This window comes from Rhinoraja longicauda, chromosome 9 (assembly GCF_053455715.1).
Source record: "Rhinoraja longicauda isolate Sanriku21f chromosome 9, sRhiLon1.1, whole genome shotgun sequence".
NCBI lineage: Eukaryota > Metazoa > Chordata > Chondrichthyes > Rajiformes > Arhynchobatidae > Rhinoraja > Rhinoraja longicauda.
Window position 1 is genome coordinate 26248289 of NC_135961.1, and position 21585 is coordinate 26269873.

The window sequence follows — 21585 nt, forward strand, 5'->3', positions numbered from 1 at the left end:
CGATCCATTGCTGCTAGAAAACCATGGCTTAAAGTGAGACATGTAAGAAACTGCGGATAGACGCAAAAAGCTGGAGTAACTCAGCGGGACAGGCAGCGTCTCTGGAGAGAAGGAATGGGTGACGCTTCGGGTCGAGACCCTTCTTCAGAAACTGCACATCTCCTTGGGTCTAGATCGGACTTGGAAGTTGTAAAACTGCGCTGGAATATAGCAGTCTCTATGTGGTGTTCCAGAATGTGCTCATGCATGTTATGAAGCGATGGATAACATGCAGAATAAGCATTTCACCGTGTCTCTGTGCAAGAGACAATAAAGAGACCATTGAAAAAAGAGGTGCCAACATGGCAAAAGTGCAAGCTTGCCAAACAACAAACATAGCGTGCAACAGTGGTAAAGAAGCAACATCCAGCAGATCAGATCACAATTCTGCAGTCCTGTCACGTTTCATCGTTTTGGAAAATTAAACAGTTCATCGGGAGAACAGGCTCCGACATTATCCTTGCACGGAATGATGGCAGCACCTAAACGTCTGTACCAAAGACAAGACAGAAGCACTCCTAACCATAGAGTCTCAAGGAACCATGGTTTACAACAAAAAAAAAACACAAAATGCTGAGTTACTCAGCGGGTCAGGCAGCATCTCTGGAGGACATGGATAGGTGGCGTTTTGGGTCGGGAAGCTTTTTCAGATTGAAGAAGAGTCTGAAACCTTTGACTTTGTCACCTATCCACGTTCTCCAGAGATGCTGCCTGACCCACTGTCCTCCGGCAATTTGACCTCCAGCAATTTGTGTATTCACTCGCAGCCATGTTCAGACAGATGTGTCGAGCCAATGGTCCACCTTGGCATCCTCCGGAGATTCCCAGCATCACAGAAGCCCATTTCCAGCCAACTTGATTCATTCACCATTGTAATCAAGCAATGGCCATGTAAAGACAGGTGTAGCTGGGGCCTAAACCTTTGATTTGTAGGAAGTGAGAAATTGTTCAGGGTAAAAATAAGTTATGCCAGGCATGCAAGAGTGTTCATGGGGGGGGGGGGGGGGGGGCTAGTTGGATCTTTGTTGCATAAAGAGAGGGAGGGCTTTAAGACATTCCTGAGAGGGGTTGGAGGCATATAAAGACAGTGAAAATGAAATTGGAAATCAATATGCGAAGTGTCCTGGATGTCGGTGGGAAGTGACACAAGGGGAGACAAGGAAGAAAATCAAGGTATGAAGAGTTAAGTTCAGCAGGCAGGCAGAAACAATGGGTCTACCAGGGTAGGTCAGTTTGTGGTTCTTCTGCAAGGGACATTGGATAGGCTAGTTATATTTGTACTGAAGTCCGAAAAATGACCCCGATACAGGTATATAAAAACCTAAGAGGCATAGGTAGGGTGGGGCTAGTCAAAAACAAGTCAGTTGAAGCTGGAAGGAAGGAGTTTTAAAGGGGATTTAAGGAATTTCCTTTGACAGTGTGGTTGATATCTGGAAGTCGCTGTCAAAGGTAATGGAATCAGATATAGCTACTACATTGAAGAGGCATTTGGCTAGGCACTTGAATAAGCAAGGCGGAGAAGGATATGGATCTAATGGGAGCAGATGGCATTAGTTTAGTTTAGTTTAGAGATACAGCGCAGAAACAGGCCCTTCGGCCCACTGGGTCCGAGCTGAACAGCAATCCCCACACATTAACTACCCTACACACACTAGGGACAATTCTTACATTTACCAAGCCAATTAACCTACAAACATCTTTGGAGTGTGGGAGGTAACTGAAGATCTTGGAGAAAAGCCACGGAGAAAAGGTCACGGGGAGAACGTACAAACTCCATACAGACAGCACCCGTAGTCGGGATCGAACCCGGGTCTCTGGCGCTGCAAGCACTGTAAGGCAGCAACTCTACCGCTGCGCCACTGTGCCACCCTAGTATAGATGGGCAAGAAGGTCGGCATGGATCTGGTGGGCCGAAAGGCCCGTTTCCATGCTGTACAACCCTATGATTCTATACACCCATATTAAAGTGGTCATTGTGAGTCTGGATAGTAAACATGTATTTTTTCAGACCTTGACATCTGCACCTGAAGCTGAACGCATATACTGCTCCACATTAAAAATTCCCCTCCATGCAACCACTTACACTGTTGACTCATTTTCAAACCACATGAGCTCTTGGAAGAGCCAAAACAAAAAACCCCAGAAAATTCTGTCGCACAACCAGGGCAAAATGCCGATCAAATTCCATTGGGCAATCAGTAAAGCTCCCAGGATTACTGACATAGCCAATGCACCATTAAGCTAGCAAGCAAATCACCCTCTGTAACTGGAAACACATCTTTTACTCAAACCCTGGCTGCACTTCCTTTTGAAGAATTGACATGAATCTATATTCACCAAATCTTTAGCCCATCTGTTCCAGAACATGATCATTTGCTTTTAAAGTGAAACACTTTCTGTCGTATAACCTATCATTTTGTCTACTGATTATGTTTCTTTCCTTCAATTAGTCCTGTGGATTTGGGCACAGTATTTATTGCCAAGCTGATCTACCCTCAGAAAAGGTGGTAATGAACTACCTTTCAGATCCAACTGGACCTGCCATCCTTATGCACCCAAAAAGAACTGCTTCCAATTGCTTGATTTAAGATACTTAAATATCAACACAACTTAATCTCTAAATTCTTCCTCATAATTTATGGCTCCTACTTCAAGCAGATCGCTTCCGACTTCAAAGAAGTCTAAATATCCTATTTTAGCAGTAGAACTTTCAGAAAAACAAAACACTAATTTCATAAATGCGTATAATATCGCTAGTTATTCTAGAAAAGACTCAATATGCTTCTTTCCGCCTGAAAAAAATCAGATTCAATACAGCATGGAAACAAGCCATTTAGCCCACCGTTTCGACCATCGATCGCCCATTCACATTAGTTCTATGTTATCCCACTTTCTCATCCATTCCTTACACATTAAGGGGCAATTTTACAAAGGCCGATTAATATACAAACCCACACGTCTTTGGGATGGGGAAGGGAGTCTGGAGCACCCAGAGGAAACACATGCAGTCACAGGGAAAACTTGCAAACTCTGCACGTACAACACCCAAGGGGTTGATCGAACCCAGATTTCTGGCTCTATGAGGCAACAGCTCTACTAGCTGTACCACTGTGCTGAATTGTGAGGAATCTTCAGATAACAGTTTCAGAAACTTTTCACATCAGTTTAAAAGAGCAGACAGAGCTCAATCTGACATTTCATCTGAAACCTGGTGACTCAAATTAAAGGACTCCTGCTTGGAGTAAGTACTAGAATTTTACAACAGAGAGTGGAGATCTAGGACTGGTTCAGAGGTGAGCCTTCCCACTGAGCAAAGGCCGAGACGAGGGAATGGTGGCAGCAACTGAAGAGAAGTTTGGGATTTTCTAGTTTCTTTGACCAATAATTCCCCTGAGCACCCGGAGGAAACCCACACGGTCACAGGGAGAACATGTAAACTCCACACAGACTGCATCCGAAGTCAGGATCAAACCTGGGTCCCTGGCACTGTGAGGCAGCTGCTCTACCTGCTGAGCCACTGTGAAATCCTGATCAAACGATGTAGAAGAATGAATGTCAAGGCTTGTATTTCCTACCTATTCTCATCTTGCCTTTACATTATTACCTTTGAAAAAATACCAACTAAATGGACTTAACCTTGATACAATATCCTTGATTCCAAATTACAAATCTAGCCAGGTGTGTTTCATTGAACATTAAAACAAAAATTGAAATTTTGGAATCTTTGGCATTGGATTGCAAATCTAAAAGTACAGAACATTTCCAAGTGTAGGAACCCCACTTCTGCCAAAGAAAATCAAAACCAAAATATACATTTCACAATCGAACCATCTGCAAAATGCACAATTTAGTAAAGAAGTCTTATTTACACACCCTTTGTGTGAATACACCCTTTGTGTCATTTAGCAGTGTGCTACAATAACCCAAATAGAGATTGGACCGCACTTGGAGGGCTCTGTTCACTTCTGGGCTTTGCTTATTTGGCAGATCATGTTGGACTCAGTCAGAGAACCGGGTTGAATCCTGACCTCAGGTGCTGTCTGTGTGGGGTTTGCATGTTCTTCCTGTGACTGTGCATTTTCTCCAGGTGATCCAAAGACGTACACATTTGTGGGATAAATGGCCTCTACACATTGCCGAGAGTGCGTAGGGAGTGGGTAAGAAGGAGTGATAACATAGAACTAGTGTGAGTGAGTGATTGAGGGTCAATGTGGACTCGGTGGGCCAAAGAGCTATTTCCATGTTGTATCTTTCAAGCAAAAAGCTTCAATTTCTCCACAGTCCAGTAGTCAAGTAACCTCTATTCCCCATCTACAGTACTCATACCACTAATGAAACTTTTAAACAAAAAAGAACAATTGTTTTTAAACATCTTGCGATTCTGCGCCAGGTTATTCACTGCGGTATTCTGGAAATTAACTTTCACTTTCAGAAAGCAGTGAGTCAGTCCTCTGCACTCAGCTACACAAAGCGCTACCACTATTACTATTACTTGATAGTATTACAGCTAATATTCCGACCGTTTCTCTCATCTCTGGCTTCCTCCTTCAAATTCCTCCTTCGTCTCTGGTTTCCTCTTTTCTCAGGCCTCAATTTCCCTTCTTTGCCCACTTCCAGAGACTGTCTGCTTCACTACTGAAGAGTGACTGCTGGCACAAAACTGCGAGCACACATACAGCATCCAACTTTTAGAGAGGTAATCCAACTTTCCCCTCTGTATACACTCTGAAATATATCACAGGAGTTATGGAGTTATGGAAGTGCCATAAACCAAAGCCCTGTGCATTCTCTCAAAATGGTGCAGAAGTGCCCACAACTCTACTTCAAAGACGAGCATAGGATTGCCTCATCCATTGGCTAATATTTATTGCAGAATCAACATTGCTAAAAATGCATTCTCTGGTCATTAGAATCTGCTATTTGAGAGAGCTTGCTGTATGCAAGTTGGCTGCCACGCATCCTAAATTACAGCACAATATCCTGTTGGCAATAAATGAGTTTAAACGGATGCGGAAACAAACCTATACATGTATATCTCAAGGCTTTTTTTCTTTCAGAACTCCAAATGCAGGTAGAAACCTGGTCCATATGCTCAGTCCGCCTTAACCAACCTGATCTCCCGGTGGCTGAGCATTTCAACTCCCCCTCCCACTCCCAGTCTGACCTTATTGTCATGGGCCTCCTCCAGTGCCATAGTGAGGCCCACCGGAAATTGGGGGAACAGCACCTCATATTTCGCCTGGGCAGCTTGCAGCCCAGTGGTATGAACATTGACTTCTCCAACTTTAGATAGTTCCTCTGTCCCTCTCTTCCCCTCCCCCTTCCCAGATCTCCCTCTGTCTTCCTGTCTCCACCTATATCCTTCCTTTGTCCCGCCCCCCTGACATCAGTCTGAAGAAGGGTCTCGACCCGAAAAGTCACCCATTCCTTCTCTCCTGAGATGCTGCCTGACCTGCTGAGTTACTCCAGCATTTTGTGAATAAATACCTTCGATTTGTTCCAGCATCTGCAGTTATTTTCTTACACTTTGACTTTAGAGATACAGTGTGGAAACAGACCATTCGGCCCACCAAGTCCGTGCCGACCAACAATCACTATCATTACACTAGCATTATCCTACACACTAGGGACAATTTACAATTTACAGAAGCCAATTAACCTACAAACCTGTACATCTTTGGAGCGTGGGAGGAACCCAGAGCACCCAGAGAAAATCCATGTCGTCACGGGGTGAAAAACATACAAACTCCGTACAGACAGCACCCGTAGTCAGGATCAAACCCGGGTCTCCGACCCTGTAAGGCGGCAATTCTACTGCTGCGGCACCGTGCCGCACAAGGTTTTTTTTACTCTTGAATAAAAAGTATGAATCACTTAAATATACAAAGGATATAAAGGATTGGCATGGAATGCAATGATGCCATGCTCATTTTCTGTTTGCTAAATAGATTCTTTGTGGTTGACAGGAAACATGCACTCGTCAGAAGCAGGGAAAGCAGGAAAATCAGTCATCTTTTAAGAGCACTTTTCTTTAAGGTTTACTTTACAAAGTTCATTTTTACTGGAATCTGGGAACAACGTAAGGCCAGTTCTGATAAAAGGTCCTGTATCTGAAACGTTAATTGATTCTACATCCGCAGATGCTGCCTGACTGTGCGGAGATTTTCTACCATTTTCTGCTTACATTTCAGATTGTTAGCCACTGCACTCTTGTTTTAATTTTTTAGTATTTTAATCATCCACCATCATCAAATGAGAAAGTGGTGGTGAATCAATCTTATAACTGCTACCATCGTATACTGCTACAATACTGCTGCCACCTTATAACACAGATGCTCCCACTGCCCTTTTGGTAATGTGGTTTTATTCTGTAGACCCCAGCAGACATTTGAAGGGCAATTAATCTTGGTTTTCTGTCTATTAGTTGACCCTCTAGCCAGGCTAGGTATTATCCTCAATTCTCCATCCTCATGGATCTCAGGTTCCTAGTGTACAGTATGCATTGTCAGCCGGTCTCAACATGCTTAGTTTCAGTATCCTTGGGTTGAGCAGAAGCCAAAATAAAATCTGCTGGATTGGATCGACTATGATGTGAAATGGCTTGAACATGATTGTCTTTGACTATGTTAACCTTTGCAATTAAATAGACTGATAACCAATGCAGAGTCCTAGAGGTATAAGAATGCAAACAGGCCCATTTACACCAAGCAAACACTAAGCTTTCACAAAGTCTCCTCACATTCTCATCAACTTTCTCCAGATTCTATCACTTACTTACATCCTCGGTGCAAATTAGAGCGGCTAATTCACGGACCAACGCATTTGTACACTGTGGATGGATGGCATGATTGTAATCATGCATTGTCTTTCCACTGAATGGTTAGCACGCAACAAAAGCTTTTCAATGTACCTCAGCACACGTGACAATAAATTAAACTAAACTAATCACACACATCTTTGACACGTGAGAGGAAAGGAAATTTACAGTGACACGGAGAACATGCAAACTCCTCACAAACAGCACACAAAGGTGGCACAGCGGTAGAGTTTTTCCCTTACAGTACTTGCAGCACCAGCGACCTAGGTTCGATCCCGACTATGGGTGCTGTCTGTAAGGAGTTTGTACATTCTCCCCGTAACCGCGTGGGTTTTCTCTATCTTCGTTTTCCTCCCACACTCCAAAGACATACAGGTTTGTCAGTTAATCAGCTTGATATGTGTAAAATAAAATTCCCTAGTGTGTCTAGGATAGTGCGGGGATCGTTGGTCGGTGAGGATTCATGGGTTGAAGGGCCCGTTTCCGCACTGTATCTCTAAACTAAACTAAACTAAACATAGTTAGGCTTGAACCCCAGTGTCTGGTGTTGTGATGCAGTGGCTCTGACCAGCTGTGCCACTGTACTGTATTAAGGATAGCGGGGTCAGGGGGTATGGGGAGAAGGCAGGTACGGGGTACTGATTGAGAATGATCAGCCATGATCACATTGAATGGCGGTGCTGGCTCGAAGGGCCGAATGGCCTCCTCCTGCACCTATTGTCTATTGTCTATTGTACTGCTCCTATGCCTAGCCTCAACACCGAGAATTATCAATTGGTCAGGCAACTGTGGTGCCAGCACACCAGGTTGTGTCTCACCATGGAACTCTCTTTGAAATGTCAAATAAACCGTCCCTCATGAAATCAGAATATTTATATTGCATGAAATGGCCACTATTTTAACCAGCAAGGTACCAAGAAGTTGTCATTTAAAAATCAGGTATAAATGCAAGAAAAGTCAGTGAATTGTTCAGTGCAAATACAATCTACCTCACAGCTCATTAATTACAACTCTGCTCAAAATGGGAAAGTACACAGAGATCTGCCAAAGCAAACAATGCTGAACATCTCGCTAAAGTGCAGCGATGCCTACAATTATTGAATAAAACATCAAGCAGATGAATGGGTTTAACTTTTTCACCATTTGGTGGTCATTCGGGGTTTAAGCAACCAAAATGAAACACTATTTGCATTGAACAGACGTTTACAGATTAGTAAATTTTGACAGATCCAAGTCAGTGATGTTTACTTTTGATGCAAGGAAGCAGAATCGAATCACTTATACCAAATCATAAATAATTGTGGAAAAAAAAGAATTGAAATTAATTTCACGGACAAAGGAATTTAAGGGAAGCAGACCAAATAGAAGTTTTGGAATGAACACAAAGCGCTGGAGTAACTCAGCGGGTCAGGCTGGAGAACATGGATAGGCGACGTTTCGAGAAGGGTCCTTTCTTCCGACCTTCCGGGACTTTCTTCGGCGTCTGTAGAAAGGTCTCGACCCGAAACATCGTCAATCCATGTCCTCCTGCGATGCTGCCTGACCCGCTTTATATCCAGCAGTTTATATTCTACGCAAGATTCTAGCATCTGCAGTTCCTTGTGTCTTCAGACGTTTTGGAATATTGTACAATAAATCAGAATTCAGTTTGCTCTCTACATCAGAATACCAGACATTCTTAAGACAATCTCTGCAAAGCATTTTGTCATCCAATGGCACAGAAACACTAAACCGAATCGGCAGGTTGATCTAGAGTGCCAAACATTAACAGATTTGACAGGCCAAATAACTATTTCCAAATAAAAATGTCACCGTTTCAATCAAGGAATTGAAATTAATCAACCTGGGTTTCTATTTTTACTTTGATGGGAATATTGATCAAATCATTGAGACTACTGAATGGAGGCCATCATGAAATCGATGTCTCATACCTACACTGAAGTTGGAACTTGCACACAATTTTTAAAAAGTCCAAAATTTTAGGGTAGAAATACAAAGAACATCTTATGTTAGCTTAATTTCTTTTAAAACCCCCCACTAGATTATATGATCCATAATAGGAGATATAAAATATATATCCCCCCTCTCCCCAAGTTATTCACAAATAAAGATCAATAGCTGTGAAAGAGTATAACAATTTTCAGAACTGACTGTGGATCAGACAGTGCAGCTGACTGCATTGGTTCACATAATGATTTCAACCGGCGAAAGAATTCAAAAATAATAATTATCCAGATTTCCACAACCAGATATTTTTTTCTGTTTTTAAATTAAGCACAAAGGTGCTGTTAAATTTTGGAATGTATTCCCCCGTTTGCCAATCAGCAAATCTTTGCTGATATTCTTTTTAAGATATGTCACAATACACTGTTAACGTATTTCCCTTATTTTTCATCATAGGCTTAATTCTGTTTTTTTTATTCCTTCATCTCTTTGAAGTTTAAGGTATTTTTATTCATCTTGTGCTCTTTTGTGTGGTCCTTCTCACATATGTTTTTTTTCCCTTTCAGTTACTTGCCTTTGTGACAGGGAGTTGGTTTTTGGCTAAACAAAGGCGTGGATAATGGCTGGGATGTGATCGTGCAATAAGAATCTTTGCAGTCACAGGCATGATAGAGGAGAATGTAATCTTAAAACAGGATAGATGGGAATGTAATATTAGTGGAGGGAATACCCTCGATTCAAGTCACCTTGGTGATGCACATAGCTTTAGACTTACACTCAGGGCCGGATTAACATAGTAGCAAAAATAGCATTTGCTATGGGCCCCGCACGTTCGAGGGCCCCGCACTAAATGCCTGAAATCGGCATCCCACTGAGGGGCGCTGTGTTGCGCGCGCCGCTCCTCAACCGCTGCGGTTTGAATGTGTTGGCGGGGCTCCGCCGCTGCCGGCCGCCCAGGCCGGGAGGCAGTTGCCGCGCGGCCTCCGTTGGGGGTTCCCGGAGGTCGCAACAAGGTGCGGTGGTGGTCAGCGAGGTCTTGAAATCCCGGGTTTGGATATGCGGGTTTGGGCTGACTCGGTGTGGAGTTTGGCAGAAATGCCGCGGGGGAAAGCTCAGCGGGTCAGAAAGAGAAACAGAGGTAATGTTTCGAGTTGGCGACCGGTCGTCATTCCCAAATCGCTTTAAGTTGGGCGGTGGAGCATGCCATTGTGACTCCTTGTGTAGAGGTCGGAAGCTGGTTTATAAAGTACAAGTGGGGATCTCTGCAGAGTATGGGAAGGAAATACATCACGCCCTTGCATTGGGTGGTGTTTGCAGTGAGGGCGAGTGCGGCCAGCACCTATGGTGGCGTGGAAACATCAAGGGTAGCTCTCTCGGTGTTTGTGGTGCCGGCTGCACAACATGTTCCCATTGGGGCGGCTCGGTCCCCTGGTAGCCGACGCCTCCCTCTCTTGCGAGCCGGGCTTGCCCACTTCGACCCCGGGCTCCACCGGCATCGTAAGCAGGATGGCCAGGGACGCTGCCTTAGTCTGTGGATTCTGGGGAGGGGAAAGGAATCGGGGGGCCAAGCGGCTTCCCACACACCCAACCAACCAACCAACCAACCAAACATGCCCTCCAGGACAGCAGAGTATGGCTCGGTTTGCAGGCTGCCGCGGGGAATTGAGCCGGACAATCAATGGGGAACCTGCGATTGGTGTCGGGGAATGGCTCGGTTTCTGACTGTTTTTTGTGGATTGGATGAATTCCCGCGGGTTTGGGCAGATTGAGTGGATTGTGGCCCGCTGCGTGACTTGGAGGCACTGATTTAGTGTTGCTCCCTCAGAGGGGGCGGCATTGAGTTGGTGCTTCCGGGTCACGCAGCGGGTTGCAGTACACTTGGATTGCTTCTTCTTGCGTTTGTGGAAGCAGAAATTATGTAACGCCCTCCAGGCGCTGTAGCCAGTGCAATGTGCTGTTGTCAAGGGCCGTGAGGTCTACCCCTCCACCAGGGGGACGGAGGACAGTGCAGTCGAAAATGACGTGCTGCGCTGTTTGCTGGTCTGCTCCACACACGCAGGCTGCTGATGGACGCAACCTGCTTGAACCTGCGGGAAGTCGTCCAATCCACGGGGAGCAGTCAGGGACTGGGTCATTCTTTGACACTGGTCGCGGGTTCCCCATTGACAGTCTAGTTTGGTTCCTTGCGGCAGCCGGTGGACCGAGCCGGACTCAGCTGTCTTAGAGGGCATGTTTGGTTGGTTGGTTGGGTGGGCGGGAAGTCGCCGGGTTTTTTGATTCCTTTCCCCTCCCTAGAGCTTGCAGGCTGGGGCAGCATCCTTGGTAAACCTGCACCCAATGCCGGTGGAGTCTGTGGTTGAAGCTGGCGAGCCCGGCTCGCGGGAGAGGGAGACACCGGCCATCGGGAGGAACGGGGGGGCGGGCTGTCCCGATGGGAACATGGTGTGCAGCCGGCATTGTTGACTCTGGGAGAGCTGCCCCTGGTGGCTCCAGTGCCATTGTATGTATGGAGCGGGCACTGGCCGTACTCGCTCGCACTGCGGTCACCGCCCAATGCAGGGTGTGATGTGTTTTCTGCCCATACTCTGCAGTAATCTGTTTCTGTTGAATTTTGCACTTGGCCCAAGCCTGTGCATTTGAACCCTGGATTTTGGGACCTCGCTGATTGTTGCTGCATTTCATTGCGATTTCTGGGAGCCCCTGACATAGGATGTGCAGCAACCTGCCTCCCAGCCCGGGCGGCCGCCATTGGTGGAGCGGGAGCACGTGGCCGCTGGCTGGGTGAGGTCACGTGGGGCACGGGCGGTGACATCACCTTGTCCCGTATTTAAGGCCACTTTATAACATATGCTACGGGCCCCGCACTAGCCTAATCCGGCCCTGCTTACACTTTAGAGATACAGCGTGGAAACAGGCCACTCGACCCACCGAGTCTGTGCCAACCTACGTGCTAGGAACAATTTACAATTTTACCGAAGCCAATTAACCTACAAACCTGTATGTATTTGGAGTGCGGGAGGAAACTGGAGCACCCGGTGAAAACCTATGTGGTCACAGGGAGAACATACAAACTCCGTACAGACAGCACCCGTAGTCAGGATCGAACCCGGGACCCTGTAAGACAGCAACTCTACCACTGCGCCCTGTGCTGAATTAACTATTCACAATTTTTGTTTCCTATTCCATTCCCAATTATCTAAAGTGTTCTGACCCTTTCTGCTATTCCTTGTTTCCCATAGTCCAATTTCCCTTCACCCCTTTCTACTGGCTCTGAATCCTCTTCTGTTCATCTTTGGCCCTCTTCTTCTCTCTCCCCAGTGGTGTTACAACTCGTTGCTCTTGGCTTAAAGACAACACCCGCAGTCACGATCAAACCTGGGTCTCTGGCGCTGTAAGGCAGCAATTCCACTGCTGTGCTACCATGCCACCCTTTTGGAAAAAGGAATAGGTGACATTTCCAGTCGAGACCCTTCTTCAGACGTGATGGTTTCTGAAGGTAATAGCCTCTAGGTGCACCACTCAACAGGGGATTACTTAGAGATAGTTAATGCTAAAGAAAACAGAAATTAATTCCACCACAAAAATGGATTAACTACAGCTCCATATGGTATGCATTAGAAATGCTTTAAACTCTGTCTTGACCATTTGTGCAACACTCTAAAGCCTTACATCAAGCTGGATTCACTGGATGCATTCAAAAGAGTTAGATAGTGCCCTTAGGGCTAATGGGATCAAGGGGTATGGGGAGAAGGCAGGAACGGGGTACTGATTGTGGATGATCAGCCATGATCACATTGAATGGCGGTGTGCTGGCTCGAAGTGCTGAATGACCTACTCCTGCACCCATTGTCTATGTATCTATGTAAGCAACACAACTGGCATCGACATGGGCTCCAAAACATCGTTCCCATACTGCAGACTTACACTTGGCCACTTAAACATCTGTATGTCACAAAGACTCAACTGAAAACACATGGCTGGACAAGCCAATTAAAATAATCTTTTGGCACACCACTAAAGGATTTCACTGATACTGTAGTATCTTAGCGGAGAGCTTCTGGTATATTACTGTCTGTAAAATTTTCATTTTCATCCGAATGCAAATAATGCAATCACGGGCATATCTTTTACTTGTCAAACTCACTATGTGGTTTAGTGCTACAAACTTCAAAAAATTCAAGATTATCATCCATCAAATCTTTGCAATATATTTCCAGTTTATCTTTCAATGAAGTCAAAGTACTTCCTGATTGAAATAAAAATATTAATAAGTGAGCTCAGCTACATAACACGTGCAGCCGAACACCAACTGAAAGATTTCATCTGTACTTCTTTTAAAAAAATCAGATTTCTAGCTAGTCTAGACATTTTCAGACTAGACTAAACATTTTATTTCCGCTCTTTGAAAAACTGCACTCAAACTCAAATGGCCTTAAATTAAATTTGGGGTCAACTCTTTCATAACAGGATACATTTTCATCACTTTTATGACCTCACTTCCAAAAATCTTGCTCAAAAATGTTTTCCCAAGTAAGATTTTCTGAATGAAACAAAAATTGAAAATTTACTGTGATTAAAAGCCAATTAATCCCCCCAGTCGCTGCAGTTTTGTTTTGAAATGAATCGCAAATGGTTGGAGATCTCCGGGAGGTTAGAGGGCTTGTTGTGGCATTTGGCAACAAATTCAAATGTTGTAAAATTGCTTTCTTTAATTAGCAATATCCAAGAATAATCTCAAAGTTAGATATTCTTTGAGGCAAAAGTACTTTTCTTCAGCATTGACCGTTCCTAAAGACATCAATTTTCCCACGTTAAAAGTACAACTGTGTCCAAGTCTTCAAAATCCAACAAATGGAACATTTCTAATTACATCAGGGTATCCAAATTCTCACACATTTGTACAATAGACAATGAATGCACTGATTCACGATAATTCTCAAAGAGCACTAGCTAATCCACATAGGATTACCACACAGCATAGTTTTTAAAAATTCCAATTTAACCTTTTACCACAGTAATGTTACACTCTTTCTCAATAATAAATGAATTTGTGTTTATCATCTTTCGGCTAGATACCAATAACTTGTGTGTGACCTTTAGCCAATGTTTTATTTGATTGTGACTTTCAGAATTGGAGGGAAATACCCCTGTATGCAACATGAACTAATGTGCATAACGAAAGTCTATAACAAAAATGGAAACTGAAAACAAGGTTAGCATCAGGGCAAAAGCCATCATAATAAACTGTTTTGGAAAATTATCTTATTGAGTCATTGAAGCACAGGTGATTCACTAGACGTCTGGGAACATACCTCAAACTAAGCAAAGAATACCTTGGTAATGTTTATTTTATAACAACATTCAATGCAATAACTTCATCAATTGTAACCGTGGGGGAATCCCTCGCTTTGGTCATATCAAGCATGTAATTAAACATGGAGACACACGAGGCTGCAGATGCAGGAATCTTGAAGAAGAAAGCAAACAGCTACAGAAACTCAGCAGGTCAGGCACCATCTGTAGGGGGAAATAGACAGTAGACAATCTGGGTCGGGTTCCTTCTTCAGACTGATGGAGTAGTGGGGAGATAGCTGGCAGGAAGAGGCAAGATACAGGGGAGGGACAAAAGCTAGCAAGTGATAGGTGGATCCAGGCGAGGAAGGATTGATTGGTAGATTTATTCACAAAATGCTGGAGAAACTCAGCAGGTCAGGCAGCATCTCGGGAGAGAAGGAATGGGTGACGTTTCGGGTCGAGACCCTTCTTCAGTCTGAAGAAGGGTCTCGACACGAAACGTCACCCATTCCTTCTCTCCCGAGATGTTGCCTGACCTGCTGAGTTACTCCAGCATTTTGTGAATAAATCGATTTGTACCAGCATCTGCAGTTATTTTCTTATACTACTTGATTGGAAGATGATTGGTAGACACGAGCAGAGATAGAAACCATGGCTGGAGGTGAAGAAGACAAAAGGATGCAAATGGTGGAATCCGATAAGAAGGTGGGGAATGAAATGTGGAACCAGAGGAAGGGACGTGGCGTAAAAGGGAATAGGGGGGAGAGGAAGAAAAATGGGGGACCTGGAATTGGGAGAAGAGCAAATAAAGATAGAGGAGAGGAAAGGAAGCGGATGATGTAGACTAGGGAGTGGAAAGAAAGGTGTGCACGGGGTGAAGATGGAGAAGCCGGCTGGCAGAAGATAAGGGGGGGGGAGAGGGGTACCTGAAATTGAAGAATTCAATGTTCATGCCATTGGCTGATAAATAACCCATATAATTAAACATCTCTGAATTACATGAAATCATCTGAATTTTAATGGTTGACAATATGTAAAAATAAATTCATTATTGATGTAATTTCCACCCCCCAAAATATTACGCTATTTTCTGATTCACCAATGCCAAAGGAGCTGAAATGGCCCAATCTACTGGGCTTGCTTTTGTTGGCAGTAGCGTGTAGGAAGGAATGTGATTCATGCTCACAGCAGTGTCAGGCCATGTGACCATTTGTTTCTTGACTCCTACAGCACAGAAACAGGCCTTTTGGCACAACTCGCTCATGCCACCCAAGATGGCCCACATAATCTTGCCTGCATTTGACCCATATCCCTCCAAACCTTTCCTGTCCATGTACCTGTCAAAATGATCTTTGAAATGTCATTATAGTACCTGCCTCAACTACCTCCATCAACAGCTCGACCCACCACCCTCTCTGTGAAAACGTTGACCCTCAGGTTCCTATTAAATCTTTCCCCTCTCATCTTAAACCTATGTCCTCTGGTTCTTGATCCCACTACTCCAAAGACGTACAGGTTTGTAGGTTAATTGACTGGGTAAATGTAAAAATCGTCCCCAGTGGGTGTAGGATAGTGTTAATGTGCGGGGATCGCTGGGCGGCGCGGACTCGGTGGGCCGAAGGACCTGTTTCCGCGCTGTGTCTCTAAATCTAAATCTAAAAAATCTACTCTGGGTAAAAGAATCTGCGCACTCACCCTATCTATTCCCCTCATGATTTTATACACCTCTATAAGATCAGGTGAGGCTCAAACTCACAACCTCAACACTGCCCACTCAATACTGCTAGAAGTACCACGCAGTAACTCAGTATGCCACTGCAGCTCTGAAAGAACGTCATCTTGCCAAAGATTGGCACTCAATGATTATTTTCTTTGTTTGCATTTTAATTTCCATCAATTCTCTTCTCTGCGGCGTTGTGTACAATTCAAAATCTGATCTGCCACTCAGAACAAGCAGAGGGAAACTGGAACACTTTGTACGCGACGGTCACATCTCAGATGTCAAACTGGGATGTCAAAGTACAAAGAGAAAGGCCATCATTTCTTGCTGTTTTATCCTTATGCCAGAGATAGAAAGTTGCCCTCACATCAATTGACAAATTCACTGTGAAGAGCACAAACCGAGAGTCATAGAGTCATACAGCGTGGAAACATTCCCTTCAGTCCAACTTGTCCACGATGATCAACTTATCCCACCTTCCCGCACTTGGCCCCTATCCCTCTAAACCTATCCTATCCAGCTACCTGTCGAAATGTCTCTTGAACATTATGATTGTACCTGCCTCAACTACTTCCTCTGGCCATTCGTTCCATATACCCACCATCCTTTGTGTTAAAAAGTTACACCAGATACCTATTAAATCTACCCCCCCCCCCCCTCATGTTAAACCTAAGCCCTCTGGTTCTTGATTCCCTTGCTCTTGGCAAAAGATCATGTGCATTTACGCTACCTATTCCTTTCATGATCATGTTCGCCTCTATTGTCACCCCTCATCCTCCTGTGCTCCAAGGACGAATCCTAGCCTGCTCAACCTTTCCCTCATGTCCTCAAGACCTGGCAACATCCGTGTCAATCTTCTCTGCACCCTTTCCAGCTTGACAACATCTTTCATGTAACATGGTGACTTGTAAAAAGACAAATAATACACTTTTATCAAAGACATTTCACATAGACCAATCTTAGCCGCTGCAAAGGACTGTTGTTTAATGGGTTAGTGCTAATGTAAATATTAGAGCAGATCTAATTTGAGACTTCATTGGGGTCACCCTCATTCCTTGGTGTTTCGTTGATTGTCGTGGGCCTATCAACGAAACACCAAGGAAGGAGGGTGCCCACCTGATGTCCCCAATGAAGTCTTTACCCCTACCCCCACTCATGATATTAAGAAGGTGCCAATTAGAGTAGGGATTGTAATATCAAGTCCTATAAGCTCAGCTGCTATAAAAATTTGGTATAAGATTTGGTAACTAAACTGGTTCATTTTTACCGAAGATAAACACAAAGTGCTGGAGTAACTTAGCGGGTCAGGCAGCAACTCCACAGAAATAAAGATGGATGACGTTTTGGGTCAGGACCCTTCTTCAGACTGAGAGTAGAGGGGAGGGAACTGGAGGGGAGGGCATGGCATCTCTGTGTGGTATCTCAGCTGCACGGAGGCGAAGAGGAGAGTTCTTCAGCGGGTATCTACAGAGCTCAGAGGATTATCGGGACGCAGCTTCCAGCCTTGGAGGGCATCTACAATACACGATGCATCAGGAAAGCCACCAGCATTCATAAAGACTCCTCACACCCTTGCAATAGTCTGTTCGAACTTCTACCATCCGGCAGACGTTATAAGTCCTTCTACGCCCGCACCTCCAGACTCAGGAACAGCTTCATCCCCAGAGCTATAGCTGCTCTGAACCGGTCCTGCTGAGTGCCCCCCCCATGAACTGTCTCCTTCGGATGGTCACGTCGCACAGCGACCTGGCACAGACCTATTTGCACTTTATACTGTTTTAACTGTTTCTAATTCTGTTTCTCTGGGTTGTCTAAATTTCTGTTGATGAACTAATTAATTTATTGCATCGAATGGAAGTCGCATTCCCAATCTCGTTGTACCCCTGTACAATGACAATAAAGATATATTGTATTGTATTGTATTGGAGGTCAGAAAAGGCCAGAATAAAGCAGGACTGACAACAGATGACCAAGGAAGGGTGGAGCCCATAGTGGCCCATTGTTGGCTGGGGAAGAGGTGATAATGATAAGATGATAAGGATGCAAACAGTGGAACAAGTGGGACAACTAGAGCCAGGTTGGGGGTGGGGGGGAAGAGAGGGAATGCAGGGGTTACCTAAAGTTACAGAAAACAACGTTCATACCGCCGGGTTGTAAACTGCCCAAGACTGTCAATTCGTGAAGATGTTACTTTTACACTAATGAAGGAAAATACTCATTCCCATTTACTCAGCACGAAACATCTGTGCCCAGATTACATCCATAACAAAATAACTACATAATCACATTAGCAGAATCTTGTATTTTCATCGAGCATCTACAGATATTCATTCTGATTGTCTTCCCTGAAGACAGCACATAGGCACGCAACATTCAAACATACCAGACACACTTAGGAGATGAGGTTATGGGGAGAAGGCCGGAGAATGGGGTTGGGAGGGAGAGATAGATCAGCCATAATTGAATGATGGAGTAGACATGATGGGCTGAATGGCCCAATTCTGCTACTATCACGCATGATCTTCGGCTCATACTTTGACAAACAACTTTGTTCCCCACACTTGTCACCCCGTTGTTTGGATAGTGATGCAGGTGGGGGGGAAATCATAACCCAAGTAAGAATGATCCACAATTTCATTTCACAAATCACTAAATTATTCATAGTATCTCTAGGGTCGAGGCGGCGAATCAAATGCTGAAAACTGCATGCTTATTTTTGGTCCATGGCTTCAGAAGATGTGTTTGGTTGTCTTGTCTACACCAGGAACCTCCAAACTATGGCCCGCGGGCCACATCCGGCCCGCCCGCAGCAAGCTCTTAGGCGGCGGGGACTGGAGGCAGAAGCTGCCGGCGAAGATTCATCGGAGAGCGGATCGCCACCGACCCAGAGCCGGGACAAGGCGAGAGATTGCAGCGCCCCCTCACAAACAACAAACCCAAGGAAACTACCCTCCATGCCGCCACCACTGCCAATCACCCCGGGGAGAGAGAGAGAGAGAGGGGGGGGGGGAAGAGAGAGAGAGAGAGTCGGGGCAGATGGAGTAGTGGGTGAGAGTGGGAGCGCGGGGAGCAGGAAGGTGTCAGAGGGTCCGGTGAAGGAGTGCCGCCACTTGTGGGAGCTGCTCCCTCACTCTCTCTTTCCCCTTTCCCAGAGCCAGTGAGATCTGTGCCGCTCCTCCACTCTCTTCCCCGGCCCCATCTCTCTCTAAAGCAGCGAAATAAGAACAAACACAAGTCAAACTTCCCCCCTCGCCTCCGTCACTCACCCCAGGGATGTGGGGCTTCTGACAACAACTACCACACGTGTTTGTTCTCCCCCTCCCCGCGCTCCCGCTCTCACCCGCTGCTCCCTCTACCCCGAATCTCTTCCCCCACTCTCTCTCCCCCCCACTCTCTCTCTTACCCCCACTCTCTCTCTCCCCCCCTATCTCGCCCCCCCCACTCTCTCTCCCCGCCACTCTCTCTCTCTCTCCACCCCCCACTCTCTCTCCCCCCCCACTCTCTACCCCCACCCCCCACTCTCTTCCCCCCCCCACTCTCTCTCCCCCCCACTCTCTCTCTCTCTCTCTCCACCCCCCACCCCTCTCTCTCCCCCAGTGGTGGTCACTGTATTTTTTCTATTTTATAAATAATTGAACACCTACGGTGTATATATATTCCAACATTTCAAGCTCTTTTTAAAAATTGAACATTATTTATTTGTTGCCATATAAACCCAATGTAAACTAACCTAATCTAACCTAACCTAGTTTAACCTTTCCTAATCTAATCTAACATAACCTAGTCCAAACTTTTTTGAGTTCATTACATTTATAAAACTCACACTTCTTTATTTTTTCCTACGGCCCGCAAAAATGTGCCAAATATATAATGTGGCCCTCATGCTGAAAGGCTTGAGGCCCCTGGACGAACATAAACAAAGTACAGTAATGGAACCAATAAAATGTGTTCCAGTTCTAATACAGACCTTGATGGTGGTCTGGAGATGCAATATCAGAAACTGAACTGGTAATCTACATTTTAGGATTATTTTGTGAATTTTTTGAGGAGATTCCTGATTTGTGAGGGTGTCAGGGGTTACGGGGAGAAAGCAGGAGAATGGGGTTGAGAGGGAAAGACAGATCAGCCATGATTGAATGGCGTGGTAGACTTGATGGGCCAAATGGCTTAATTCTGCTCCTTGAACTTATGAAAAGACCGAAAAGAAATACATTTTATGAGCCGTATACCACATTCAATAAGAAGATGAGAAATAAACCCCAACATTATAAACTTGGCAATAAGTTAATTCTAGAAACTGAGTTTGGCATGGAATCAAAATATTGCACTGCTACAATAGACAATTTTCATCATCAAAGACGTACAGGTATGTAGGTTAATTGGCTGGGTAAAGGTAAAAATTGTCCCTAGTGGGTGTAGGATAGTGTTAATGTGCGGGGATCGCTGGGCGGCACGGACTTGGTGGGCCGAAAAGGCCTGTTTCCGGCTGTATATATATGATGATGATGATGAAATTCATATCTCTCTCTCAAAACCAATAGTCCCATCTTGTGTTTTCCCTTTATAGTTTAATGTTTCGCTTTCCTGCATAATTCATTAAAGAAAATTATAGTTCTGCATCAATGGTAATTAGAAGCAAAGTACAGATTGTCCCCAGGTTACGGATGGGTGCCCTTCCTGTGAACAGTTCATAACCTGAACAGTCCGTAGGTTAGAAATGCAAGTCAAGTTCCCACATGGCAGAGAATACCTGCAGCCCCAGCATATCCATACCGTCTGTCTTCCACACACTCGCTCGTACGTGCGACCTGTACTTAAGTTAGGTGTTTGTCAGCTGGGGACCTGTAATATCCATTCCAATCACTGCCTGTGTTAAGTTTTTGTTTAAGTCATTCACTATTTTTTTGTCTTCCTAACAAGCTGCAAAACAATATAGAATTCCCATCAATTGAAATCTCCAGTAGGTCGTCTTCAAGCTCCAATTTCAGATAAAACAGGCAGTCAGGTCATTGTACCATTCAATCCTACCAATAATATTTAGATTTTTTAGATTTAGAGATACAGCGCAGAAACAGGCCCTTCGGCCCATCGGGTCCGTGCCGCCCAGCGATCCCCGCACACTAGCACTATCTTACACCCACTAGGGATAATTTTTACATTTGCCCAGCCAATTAACCTACACACCTGTACGTATTTGGAGTGTGGGAGGAAACCGAAGATCTCGGAGAAAACCCATGCAGGTCACGGGGAGAACGTACAAACTCCGTACAGACGGTGCCCATAGTCAGGATCGAACCCGAGTCTCCGGCGCTGCATTCGCTCTCAGGCAGCCACTCTACCGCTGCGCCACCGTGCCGCCCTAGTGTCCTAATGATAAGCCGAGAGGCACCCCATCATTAATGTGACCGTCACATACTTAGCATAAGATCGTTTTCAAGTATTTATGTGAATTATAAATTTGGAGGTCTTGACATGCAAAGTAAATGTATGTATTTTTCTATATTCGCAAAAAAACATAAAGAATAACATAGAATATGTTTCTGAATCTTTTCTGCTCCTTAAATAACACAAATACATTGTGCAATCCAGTTAAACACAACAGAAAGTATTTCCTTAGGATTGAAACATCCTTTCAGCACTAATGCTTGACTTTTTAAAATGATGAATTGAACTAAAACCCCAACGGAGTTGAATTACTGTTTTCAAAAACTCAAAACTTCAGTTTCATATGTCCTGGTCCAATTGTCCCATTTTAAAACACTGCCTACAC

General features: G+C 44.8%; 1 protein-coding gene across 2 annotated transcripts in view; it reads right to left on the reverse strand.

Moving 5' to 3' along the window:
• Positions 1–21585, reverse strand: part of thada (THADA armadillo repeat containing) — a 335484-nt gene that overhangs the window by 189105 nt on the left and 124794 nt on the right. The gene's annotated exons all lie outside the window — the stretch shown is intronic.